At 59.2% G+C, this 13,090-nt stretch overlaps 1 long non-coding RNA gene across 1 annotated transcript; it reads right to left on the bottom strand.

Moving 5' to 3' along the window:
- Positions 1-8,580: 8,580 nt before the first annotated feature.
- LOC122891404 lies at positions 8,581-11,871 on the bottom strand. Its single transcript, XR_006381284.1, has 3 exons — positions 11,766-11,871; positions 9,552-9,676; positions 8,581-8,688 (listed from the first exon to the last, which is right to left on the bottom strand). It is a non-coding gene; the product is annotated as an uncharacterized LOC122891404 (long non-coding RNA).
- Positions 11,872-13,090: the final 1,219 nt, after the last annotated feature.

Below are 13,090 nucleotides of genomic sequence, written 5' to 3'. Positions count from 1 at the left end.
CGCGGCTGAACCTGGACTCAGAGAATTCCAGAGTGAAGAGAGCGGCACACGTGGGGACCCAAAAGTCAGGGTGAAGAGGTGCGGCCCGGCCCACGCGCGGCTCCCAGAACCCGGCGAACCACAGGCTCCTGCGGCGAGACGAAGGGACGCCTCGTTTGTGCAGACGCAGCTCCCGACCTTCCCTGCGTTCTGGGGAAGCAGCCGCACTCGCGCCTTCCCTAGTTCTGCCGTTTTGTTTTACAGGGATCAGGAGTAAGACAATAAGCGAAGGTACCCGACAGAGACTGTGAGTCCCTTAGATCAAATCACTGCTCTTTTATTGATTCCTTTGAAGGAGCTGGATGGAGGTCCTGCTGCCCTTCTGGAGGGCTTCCTGGAGGCAAAGGGGCTCCTGGCCGGGAGGAGGCGGTGGGGGCACAGGACCAAGGCGGGGGACGAGCCCCCAGCAGGCAGCAGGGAGGAGCAGACACAGAGGAGGGTTTTTTCCTTTGACTCTTTTTCTTTTCTTTCTTTCATTCTTTCTTTCTTTTGGGAGGAAATAAATCTTCAGAAGTGAGAATTCTAATTGAACCAAGTTCAGGGTAACCAAGTGTAATTTTAGCAACAAAAGTAGATGATTCCAGAAAAAGCAGCCCAGGAACAGTCCGATTAAGCCGCAGGGAGATAATTGGACGAAGTCTGGAGAGGCTCTGCTTCGAGTGTTAAGGGCGGAAGAGAACCCTCTTTGGGCAGGAGCCGATGAAACGGCGCCTTTACCTGCGGGAATGGGGAAGAACGCAGAACAGGTTAATTCTGAAAGTGTGACGCTGGGAATTTTTATCTGAAATCGCAAATCGAGAGCCTGGGACCAGCTGAAAATCATCCAGGAAAACGCGATCCCTTCGAACCTGACCCTGTCTCTGCCTCGGACACATCTGCCCCCAGACACGTGACCACCCCGTCCTGCTGAGTGAGTGCCCCCTCTGCCCCCGCCCTCGGGATGGGCATCGCCAGCCCCCAGCCGGCCTCAGTCTGCACCCCCCAACCTCTCCCCCGCCCCCGGAGCTGGCTGGGAGGACCCCCACCCACACCCCCATCTCCCCGCCCCCAGTGGAGTTCCGGAACCCGCAGATCTTCACAGGTCCTCACGGATGCGGGACAAGTGTTTTTATTACCAGCTTTTAGCTCAGGGTGTTGGAAGAGGCTCTGTATTTCTCTTTACCAAGATCTGCTGTTCTTATTTTAAGGTCCGTGGGCTTGGGGGAGGAAGACGATTTGCATACAGAGATTGTGTCTATTGTTTTACAGGCTTCTCTGAAGTGAGGTGCACCGCATGGAAGGGTACCTGTCTTCCAGGTGGTGGTGGTAACAGAATGAATACTTGGATACACGTTGTATTCATGTCGTAAGGTTTTCCTAACAAGTGACTGCGGATGGGTGGTTCCAGAAATCCCAGGTCCAAAATCAGGGTGTCTGCAACAAGGAGCCATCTGGATTCTGAAGAGAGTCCGCTCCGTGTCTCCCCAGCCTGCGGTGCGGCCGGCCGTCCTCCGTGCTCCTGTCTTGAAGCTGCAAGGCCAAGGTCTCTGCTCGTCCTCCTGTGGCCTCCTGCCTTCTCGGTGCCTCCTCCCCTTCCCCCTGCGTCTCTCCTCTTCCGTCTCTCATAAAGACACCTGCCGTGGTCGTTAAGGCCCACTTGGACGGTCCAGGATGAACTCAGCCGGAGAAGCTTAACGTCATGAAATCTGCATATACTCGTTCTCCAAACGGGGTCACATTCATGGGTTCCAGGAGGACATATTTCTAGGAGCCCCCGCCATTTCACTCAGGGCGTGTGGCTGTGTTCCTCATCCATCCCACTGCGATTTAACAAGACAGCCAGAACGAGGGGCCGGGGCCAGGGATTGTTTTTGGCAATCTAGCCTCATCTCACTAATTCAGATCCAGTGTTGAAATGGTTGCTCTCAGTGACTGGAGGGTCTGAATTATCACAATTTTCCAAGAAATATAATCTCATTATTTTGAGCTTTATAGAGCAGATCTGATGGGGCCCAGAGGTCATTCTTTCCGACTTGTGACCTGTGATCGTGTCGTACGGAGCTCCACGCTACTCTAGCATGGCCCACGGGGAAGTGCCAGAGGATATTATCTGCTCTGTGATTGCCCCAATGAGGCATCACTGATGACAGTGTTTCAGATCTGAATGCTAAGGGAGGATTTGCTTTTCTTCACACACTGGTGTGTTTTCTCCTACTAGACGGTGAGGAAACGTAACTACCTCAAGAAGCTCAGAGCCGAATGTGAGCGTCCATTTGTCGCAGATCCAGAACTCAAGACCTAAACAGCTTCATTCCCATCTTGCCACTGGCCTTACATCTAATCCTGATGATATTTTTCCAGATTCTAACATATTCGTTATTTTATTTACTCTATATTCTTCTAAATGAGTTAAACTTTGTGGAATGAAATAAGGACTGAATGCATGGCTACCTGGCTAGATCAGTAGACGACGGACGGGTGGATGGGTGGGTGGGGAGATGCGGGGATGAAAAGACCGATGGATGGTTGGATGGGTGGATGGTAAACAGATGGATGAATGGATCAGTTGATGGATGGACAGACGGATGGATGGATGGGTTCCTGAATCACGGATGGATGAGTGGGAAGACAGATGGATGAATGGATGGGTTACTGAATGGTGGATGGATGGATGGAAGGGAAGATGGATGGATGGACAGATGGGTGGATGGGATGATGGATGGATGGACAGATGGATGGAAGGATGGGTTCCTGAATGGTGGATGGATGGGTGGGAAGACAGACAGAGGGATGAATGGATGGATGGATGGATGGATGGTTGGATGGGTGGATGGATGGTCAGTCAGACAGATCCGATGATGGGTGGACATACAGATGGATAGATGGATGGGTTCCTGAATGGTGGATGGATGGGTGGAAGGGAAGATGGATGGATGGACAGATGGGTGGATGGGATGATGGATGGATGGACAGATGGATGGAAAGATGGGTTCCTGAATGGTGGATGGATGGGTGGGAAGACAGACAGAGGGATGAATGGATGGATGGATGGATGGATGGTTGGATGGGTGGATGGATGGTCAGTCAGACAGATCCGATGATGGGTGGACATACAGATGGATAGATGGATGGGTTCCTGAATGGTGGATGGATGGGTGGAAGGGAAGATGGATGGATGGACAGATGGGTGGATGGGATGATGGATGGATGGACAGATGGATGGAAGGATGGGTTCCTGAATGGTGGATGGATGGGTGGGAAGACAGACAGAGGGATGAATGGATGGATGGATGGATGGATGGATGGTTGGATGGGTGGGTGGATGGATGGTCAGTCAGACAGATCCAATGATGGGTGGACATACAGATGGATGGATGGATGGGTTCCTGAATGGTGGATGGATGGGTGGGAAGACAGACGGATGGATGGACGGATGGAAGGGAAGACAGATGGATGGACAGATGGATGGATAGACAGATGGCTGGTTGGATGGATGGATAGATGGATGGTCAGTCAGACAGATCAGATGATGGGTGGACACACAGATGGATGGATGGATGGATGGATGGATGGATGGATGGATGGTGGCTAGCTTACAGGTATAGGATATTTGTAACCCATATGGATATTTGATTCAATTTGAATACATATAAATCTCAAACATGGAATTATGACTATTGATCAAGGTTTAGCAGAACAGAAATTTTCAGTCTACTACGAGTTCCCATTAATTTTTATATGATTCAGAGAAATAGCTTTGTTTTCATTTTAACTTCATTGAAATTAATTTTATGGGAATCATTTGTTTCATGTAAATTATACAACAAATATCTGACTCGAAGATCCATTTGACCATACAAGGTTTTGTCAATCGTCCCAACGATTAGCATTGTTTGCTTTTTATGTGCATAATTTCTGCACAGTTCAGATTTCCTAGTTAAATTTTGCATATTTAAACTTTGTGGAAGCGATAATAATACATTCTACTGTGCGAAGTTTTATTCCTTGTCACATTTATTTTGTGTTATTTCTACCAGCAATGTTCAGTATGAAATAAATAAAATGGAGAGTCCATATGTCTCTTTTATTTCAAAGGAAAATTGTGAGAAATTCCCCTCGGATCATCTAGATTCAGTGTTTGGTTCAGGATTTCTTCACATTGTTGCCATTTTTTTGAGGACCAAAAAGCAAACAGAGAGGTGAAAATAGGTGATGTCAACACAAGAGGGTCAGAGGGCAGGTCTAGGGCTCACGCTGAGGTTTGCTCTGAGTGTCCCCGGGGGCTAACTCCAGGGAGGAAGAGGCGACCTGTGAAGTCCTTGTCGAAAACAGCAAGGGCCCCACAGGAGTGGCTCTGGGAGGGGTGGTGGCAGCTGCAGGGCGGGGACAGCCGGTTGTCCGGTTGGCCCTTGGCCGTTCCTGCCCCTAGAGCCTCTCCTCGCCCACCCCCCACCCTGCAGCCCCCTCACCCACCCCAATGCCTTTCCACTGTCCTAATGCCACCCCTGTGCCCTCCATCCCCTGCCAGGGGCAGTCTCACAGCCCACCTGTCCCCTCTGCATTCCTGAAATGCATCGTATCCCTGAGCAGCCTTAGAAATCCACTTTCCCATCTGAGGCTTTTCTCCAAGGCCTGATGACCAGCCACACGCTCCCTGGGCATGCACGATGACAGCCGGCACCCCCCGCACGGCAGCATCGGGGGCCGGAAGCAGCAAGGCTCTTCCGCGCCAGCCTGTCCCCTCTTCTTGGCCCTGGTCCAGCAAATTCCTCTGCTTTCTGTCCCTCTTACCTCCTCGGGCCTCCTCTCCCAGAAACCCCAACCCACCAAAGATGGGGTTACTCTGAGTCTCTGCTCTCCGTGACCTCTGGAAGTGGTCCTCTGGGGTCCCCCAGGACTTAAACTGTGTAAGACAAAGTCTGTAGGAGTATTTCTAGCAATGGCAGCTTCCTCCGGCCGTGGCAACCACCATATAAAGCCCAGTCTATTCCTCTCTGGGCTCTGGCCTCTTCTGGAAGAGACATTGGACGTCAGCGAGGGAGGTGATCCCAGGAGAAGCTGGGGAGGGGATGGTGGAGGTAGGGAGGGAGAGAAAGGAAGAAGGTGGCTTGTGACCCATGTAGGCATTGGGCACCAGCCCCTGGGAACCCCCCACAGAGGTGTCCTGTCTGGGGCCTGTGACTACCACCAACTCGAGACAGGTGTCACCCTCCATGGGGCACAGCAGGCTCCAGCTGGTGGCACAGTGGGGACGTCTGTTGCAGGGAGATGGGGAGGGGATCCCTCGGCAACCCCTGGAGTAGGGAGGGGAAGGGATGGACAACAGGGATGACACCAGGAAAACTTCATGGCTGATGCAACACGTGTTCTCAGCCTGAAGACAAGCAAAGCTTCCCCCAGAAGGACGCCCCAGCCAGGGGCTGCATACGCCAAGAACCATGCATCTCCCTGTTTGTCGCAGTAGGGTCACCAGAGAGATTTTGAAAGTGTCTGTAAACACGAACATCTTCCTCAAAGGCCAGAGAGCGAAGGTGGTCAGTTTTCCGGGGCACACGGTCTCCATGACAGCCCTTCATCTCCACCTCTGCCGCTTGAAAGCAGCAGCGGGTAACGCAGAAACAGATGGCCACCGGCAGTGTGTCAATAAAACTTTATTTGCAAAGCAGGCAGAGGGCCGGACCCAGCCACAGCCCACAGTTTGCCCATCTCAGCTCTAGAGGGCCTGGGGGGGCTCCTCCAGGGAGCAAGTGAAATTCGACCACGGGCTCCTCTGCTTCCTGAAGAGGAAACGGAGTGTAGACGGGGCGTACGCATGTGTGCCCACACACAGCGGTGAGTCTGCCCTCCGGGGACATGGGGCGAGCGGCTGCTACCACGCCACTGCCTTCTGCCCTTGCCCCGTGGGCCCCCTTCAGGATTACCGAAGGCCCAGGAACGTGCTGGCCTCGGGACAGAGCCAGGGACAGCACAGCGCTGGCATCTCAGACGGAGATGCCCACGGGGCCCCATGGACGCAGGGAGAACGCCTCTTCCCCTGGCTCTGAGGTCTGTCAGGGTGTGAGATGCGCTCCGGTGCGAAACCTCTGATTCACGGCGTGTCTGTTCCGTGGAAGTCCCTAAATATTTCGTAGCCAGCTTTGACTCGGACACACGGCATCTGAAATATCTTCGCTTGACCAAGAGGGCCCGAGCGACATTAGAATAAGGACCCTCGCATGTTTTGCATTTTGGCTAGAAGCATAACGGAGTGATGCCTCTCACGTCGGTTTCGCGGGCAGAAGTGACTTCAGAGCGAGGCTCTGATATGGGGGGAGATCGCGATGGGCCTCCATCTCCCTCCCCACGAAAGGCCCAAGGGGAAAAGAGGTTCATTTACGCCGCACAGCTCTGCTGTCTGGAGGGAGCTTTAATTCTACTTTACACACTTTCAGAAACTCTGCTGTCGGCCGGATTTATGAACTGAAGAGAAGGGCCTCGGTGTGCGTGGAGATGGGGGAGGCACGGAGCCTCTCTCGGGGACGTGAGCGGGAGCTGAGCGTTCCCTCTGCCATTTCGCTTTGCAGGAACGGGCCCTGGATTCCCACGGAGCCGGCGTCAGCACCCGACCCTTCAGACCCAAGGACAAGCTTCTCTGGACCCTCCTTCTGGGGAGAAGGTGCCTGTGCACCACTTCCCCGCTTCATCCTTCCGTGTACTCAAGTGGACCTTTCCAGGGCGCTCGGACAGACCAGGCCTGCTTCCAGGCCCCAGACTCTGCACCCACGAGCACACCACGGCCCCTCCCAGAGCTGTGGGTGCGGACGGAGGAACACAGACCCAGGACGCGCGAGGCCTGTGGGGAGAAGCACGAAGCAGGGAAGGGGGAAGGGAGCACAGGGGCAGGGGTGCCATTTCTGGCGGGAGAGTCTGAGCCTCTGGGGAGGGGGGCTGACCCCAGGCACAGGCCCCGATGTGGATGGGTGCGCCGTGCCGGGGGACAGCGGGAGGAAGAATGAGCACAGACAGGTCGGGGGCCTCTGGGTCTCGGTCAGGGTGGGCAGGTTCTCAGAGCAGAACGGGGCTGTGGAAGGGCGTGGGGCTGTCCTGCCGCTGTGGCAGTTAAAGGAGTCTGGAGGCCGATGCCTATCTGTATGGTCTCTTAGAGAAGACACGCCATCCCCTGACGATTTGGGGCCAGTGTCGCTGGGGCGGGCGTCACAGGGAGGTCAAGTCGGACCCCTGCCCCGGCCCGGGAAGGAAGACGCCACTCACTGGGCCGGACGCAGAAGGAGGGTCTGAGGGGCCTCCCTGCACCTGCACAGAAGGGCTGTGTGGGAACGGCACGGCTGCCCTCTCTGCACACGGGGCCCCGGGGAGCTCACAGGGAGAGAGAAAGGCAGGCATGGCCTGGGTCTGCTCTTGACTGGAAACCCTGACATTGAACGGGCTCTCTCACACGCTTGGGGGGAGCAGGACAGGGACTTAGGAAGGGCAGGGCTGAGGGAAGGAGGCAGGGGTTGGGAGGGAGGGCGTGTGCCCGTGAAAGCCTGGTGCAACGTGACTGCACACCAAATGCCTGGGCATTTTTCCTCTTTCCCGTCCCCCGGGACACGGGCATGGAGCACCAAGCCCTGGAGACAGTGGCCCCAAGCCAGCCCGGGGGTTGGAGGGTGGGGTCTCCGGCCCGGGTGGGCTGGGCGAGCTGCGGGACGGAGGCTGGTGCGGAGGAGGGCGACCCGGGCTCCTGGCTCTCTGAGCCCAGAGAGGCGGGTTTGCCCCGAGGCGCAGCGGGGATGCCAGCGTCTACCTGACCCTCAGCGCGTGCCGGGCAGGCAGCGGGGTGCACCCGAGGGAGCAAACGGGAGGAACCGGCCCAAATCCGTCAAGCCGGGGAATGAGCTGGATTTATAGAAGAGGAAACACAGTCTGATTCCGCGTAATGGCTGTTGACAGAGAGCCGGGCTGTTTGTTCTGGGATGTTAAACTGACAAACAGCGGAGGTCTGTCAGAGGGGCGCGCGAGGCCCCACGCATCGGGGCGCGGAGGTTTCCGGAGAGGCCGAGCCCGCGAGGGACGCGTGTGTCCAGCGCCTCCCGAGCCGCGCGGCGCGGATGAGCCAGCCCGGCAGGAAGCGGGGTGTCGACGCTACCCCCGCGTTCCAGGGAGAACAGGCCACATTTTTAAAAATTTAATTAAGGCCTGAGATCAGGTTTGCGTAATTAAATTTATGCTGGGGCTGAGCAGGATGATGGATGAGCTTCCTTCCCTGACACCCGGCGCGGCGCGGACGCGTCCTCAGTCTGCAGCCGCCGCTCCGCTGGATCCGCCCCCACCGCGCAGGGCCTGCTTCGCGTCCCGGTGTCGGGAGAACGTTCTGCTGGGAGCGAGCCAGGTGCGGCGGGGCCCGGCCATCTGGACGCCGTCCTCACCACACCTGCTGCCCACACGCCGTCCTGTCCTGGAGCCATCCAGTGCAGGGGTGCAGCGGTGCAGGGGTGCAGGGGTGCAGCTCGGGCGGCTTCCGACAGTCAGACGTTCCCACAGGCCCCTGCTGCCTGGGGAAATGGGGCATTTGCTTGAAAAACCGTCGGCAGATAACGCTCTGCGGAAGAGATCCGGCAAGAGGGGGAGGGAGTGGCCGTTTACGCAGGAAATGCAGAAGAGGGACAGACCCCGGGCCTGTGGTCGGTTCTGAAATCACATAGGAAGAGAGCGTCTGGTATTTTTAGAAAAATTAGGGCACTTGTGTGTGGACAGGGGGAGGAGCAGGAGGGAAGCAAGTGGGAGAGGCTGGGGCCCCTCAGAGCGCGCAGGGGGAGCCCAGGTGCCGCCGGCTCTGTCCCGGGGCTCGTGGGCCTGCCGCAGTCACAGCCGGTGTGACCAGCCTCGCACGGGCCGTGCTCAGGGCCGTCGTGCAGAGAACAGGACCTCCTGGAGCGGAGGCGGCAAGCCCGGCCGGGTCTCTGCATCCCGGTCGCTGTGTCCTGGTGTCTTCCAGACCCTCAGCCGCTGCCGCAGGGGGGTGAGGCCCGGCTGAGCAGGAGGGAGCAGATGCGAGGCGAAAGGCTCAGGATGGGGAGTTTTCCAGGGATGGCGGTTAAGGGCTGTGGCTGGGACGCAAACCACTGACAAGCAACCAGGGGTGGGGGTGGGGGTCACGGTGCTCGGAGCCCCTCCCCACCATCGGGCGCCTCCCAGCGGGGCAGCGGCCTTCGCAGCTCCTGGCCCCGTGAACCTGGACCCGGCGAGGCGCGCTGACGGGGCAGCACCCCTTCCCGCGGCTCTGGCCCAGCCCGCGCCGTGCCCCCCGCCGGCAGCGTGGGCACGAGGAGCACATTGGGTGAGACCGTCCTCACCGGGACAGGGGGCCTTCCAGGAGGTCAGGGCCGCGTGCGGTGGGCTGCCCAGCCCCCACTCTGTGACGCTGCCGCCCGCACACACCGCCCAGCGACTCCAGGCCTGATGCGGGGCAAGCTGTCCGCTCACGACGTGGGGGCTCTGGCGCCGGCCCAGCGTCCCGTACACAACCCTCCCGCGGCCCCAGGGTCACGTACTTTGTACTTTCCCGGGGACAGCTTGTGGGTGAGAGTCCAACTTTGGCCACAAACTCACAGCCAACAGGAGACCGGGTCGATGGGAGACAGGAATCTGGGTAGACGTGGCCTCGCTCTGCCAAAGCCTGGGGACAGGAGCTGCCACAGTGGCCCCGGGAAGCAGCCGTGGGCAGGATGCGCGGAGCTCCCAGGCGGGACTGGTGGCAAGTGTGACCTGAGGGGCGGGGGGGTCTCTTCCGGGGAAGAGGAGGTCGGGAGGGCTGGCCCCGACGCCTTCGTGCGGTCTTAGTATCTTAGTGAGTCTGCGCCATTTGTTCATGTGAATGGATGATGAGGTCTCTGCAGGGGCCAGATACAATATTACCGTCCGGTAACTCAGGGACTGCTATTAAACACACGCAAATACGAAGTCGGAGAAACACAGTTCTGAGCCGTCCTGGTAATCACCCGCTCAGGTTCCCTCCGTGGCTCCTGGGAAGACCTGAGTGGGAGGCTTCTCCCTGCAGAGTGGGTGACGCCCCAGGCAGGAGAGGGCCTCGGGGCTCCTCCCCGGCTCCTCAGCCGACGAGGGCCCTGTCCCTGTGCCCTCGCCGGGACCTGCGGAGCTGGCGGCACCCATATCCTGCTTCTGGGAACACCACCAGTCCCAGGGAGGTCTGGGCTGCTCCCTGCTTTCAAGTCCCGTTAGGGGCTGAACTGTGTCCCCCCAGATCTATACATTGGGGTCCTTACTCCCGGGACCTCGCCATGCCTGTGTTTGGAGATGGGGTCTTTACAGAGGTGGCCCAGGTCAGCCACGATCCTCAGGGCACCCTGAGCAAAGTCAGACTGGCGTCCTTGTCGGGGGGGAGCTCCGGAGACACACACACAGAGGGATGACCGTGTGAGGATGCGGGGACGCTGAGGAGGGAGGTCCTGGGAGACACCAGCTATGCCCGCGCCTGGATCGGGGACTCCAGCCTCCAGAACCGAGGGAAGGAAGCGACCGCACCTGCGGTCTTTGGGAGACCAGCCCTACAGACGGATGGGACTTTGCCCCAGTCCCCATTGCCTCTCCCGCCCCACGGTTGCTCCCCACTCCTGGCACCCACCCCTAGGGAGGCAGGACCAAAGCTGCGCACAGACAGAGGTCCCACTCGTGCAGGCTGGACCCCAGGGCCAGGTGGAGGTCTTGTGCCCCCACCGACGGGTTGCTGCAGGACTCACAGACCTGTGTCGGCCAGACAAGAGAGGGCCCAGGAAACCAGATGGCCTGGTCCTGGCCCCGCAGGGGGGTGACCAGGATCCTGCTGTGTGACTCACGGCAGGCTGGCCAACGGCTCTGCACTGACACAAACAGTAGCAACGGTTTTGCTAGAAGGTTCCCCAGGACTGTTGCGAGCAGAAAGAGCCCTCATGCTCGCGGCAGAGCCCGGGGTACAGAGAAGAGCTGAACCCTGGGACCGAGAGCACAGCGGTCGCCCCATGCACCAGTGGCGCATCCTTTCCGCTCCCCCAGGGCAGGGAGGTGGCAGTGGGGGTGCCCTCCGCGGGGTGCCCTCTTGTCCACCCGTCTTGCCCCCTTGCTCGACCCTTCAGAGAGGAGGGTCCTGTCGCCCCCAGCCCAGCCCATCCCGCCCTGGCCCCCGCGGCCGCTGGGTGAGTGCTTCCTTGAGTTAGAATCGTCTGGAATTAAAAAGAGAAAGAAAAGGAAACAAAATCCCCCCTTGCCATTAATCTGAGGATGACAGCGTTCGTAATTAAAATCTGGAGAGGAGCCATCCTTCACCGGGAGACCCCTCTGTCCCTCGGCTGCCCCGCGTGTGCGCACAGGGGGTCCTCCCACTGGCAGGGGATGGCGGTCCCCCCGTGGCCCCCCTCCCTGGGGTCTTGGCTCCTCCTGAGGGGACGCGGGCTCCCACCTGCACCACCGACCTTCGGAGCTGGGGCGCCGCTTGTCCCACGGGATGTCCGTTGCCCGGGAACACCCCCCCCACGCCGAGTCGTAACCACCAACACTGTCCCCCGGTATTGCCAAGGGTCCCCGGGGGCAACATCTCCCAGGCCCCCAGGCGTCCTCCCTCTCCTGTCTCCCGTCCCTCCTGCTTCCTGCGTCGCGGTCAGCGTGTCACATTCACGGAAGCTTTCTGCATGCGGCTGACTCAGCCCCGGCCACACAGCTGCCCGCACACGGCTGCAGCCCAGCTCCCCTTCCCCGAGCCTCGGGGTCCTCACCTGTAAGCTGGGTGAGGCCGCCCGCTTTGCAGAGTTACGACGACACACGCGGCATGGCAGGCTCACGGGCACTTCCGGACCGTGGAGGCCACGGACGGCGCGCTTGTGCCCCAGATTCTCAGGCTGCTGCTCTAGCCCCCCGTGGGACGGGCTCGGCGGGGGTGGGGGGGCTGTTGGGAGGAGATTAGGTCCGGAGGGTGGAGCCCCAGGATGGGGTCAGGAAGAGAGCCTTCCCGGCCCCCGACGTCCGGCAGGGTGGGACGCTCAGGCCAGGGCCGCGGTCAGGGCTCCAGGACGGACAGTGGCTGCTGGCCAGGTGTGGGTCCTTCTCATTCAGGAAGTGGGCGCTCAGGTCGTGAGGGGTGCCCGGGCACCCCAGACCCCAGGTGTCGCCCTCAGGAGTCTGAAGGCGGGGGGCACCCCTGTCCCCATCGCCCCCCTCCACTGGGTCCGGCTGCCGGGGCCCGTCCGACGGCAGCAAGACGGAGCTCTGGGGTCACTTCGGGGGTGACGTCTGCTCGCCCGCCTTCCTCTCTCGGGCTCTGGCGCTCTGTCACAGCAGGCCGCTGCAGGGTGGACCTCGGCTCGGGGCGTGACTCGACGTCCCGACCCCCCTCTCGCCGCTGCCGCCGGACGGCCCGCACGTACCCCGGCGCATCACCCTCGAGCTGTTCTGTCGTGTTCTCTGCTGCATGTTTATCTGTGAGCTCCAGTGTGAAACGGTTACTAATTCAGATTTTTACTGTGGATAAACAAATACAGAAAATTAACAGATGTGTTTTGCAGATGTATTTAACAAAAATAACATCCCTCGTGATGAGGAGAAGCAGCCTTCAGGGCTGCGGCACCCGGAGGCTCTGAGCGCCTCCGGACGCCCTTCCCAGCTTCCGGGGGGGGATTCCGGGGAACAGAGGGGGACAGGTCTCACCCGAGACGCCGGGGCGGCTGGCGGGCGGGACCCATGGGGCGGAGGAGGTGGGGAGTGGGGGGCTGGCAGGGGCCACAGCTTGCCAGAGCCCCCAGGGGGGGAAGAGAAGGAAGCAGGAAGACCCCGGACAGACTGGGGAGTCACAGGAGCACAGCAGGGATTTCGGGACGCCCCAGGGACGACCGGGCCCCCAGGGATTGGATCCGAGGAATGGAAAGGGCTGGGCGGCGAGCCCACTGTGACCGGGAGTGCCTGTCCCTTCATGCGCTCGAGTGTCTGTGCGTGGACACTTGCGTCTCACTGGTCCGTCTCTTCTATTTATAAAAAATGTGTGTGAGTCCACGAGCTTTAACAAGGAAATCCGGGCAATTTCTCGGTTCTTCTGCGGAACAGGACA

Source organism: Neovison vison, chromosome 12 (assembly GCF_020171115.1).
Source record: "Neovison vison isolate M4711 chromosome 12, ASM_NN_V1, whole genome shotgun sequence".
Classification (NCBI taxonomy): Eukaryota; Metazoa; Chordata; class Mammalia; order Carnivora; family Mustelidae; genus Neogale; species Neogale vison.
The sequence above is the reverse complement of the archived record's forward strand: the minus strand, read 5'-3'. Positions and strand labels throughout refer to the sequence as shown.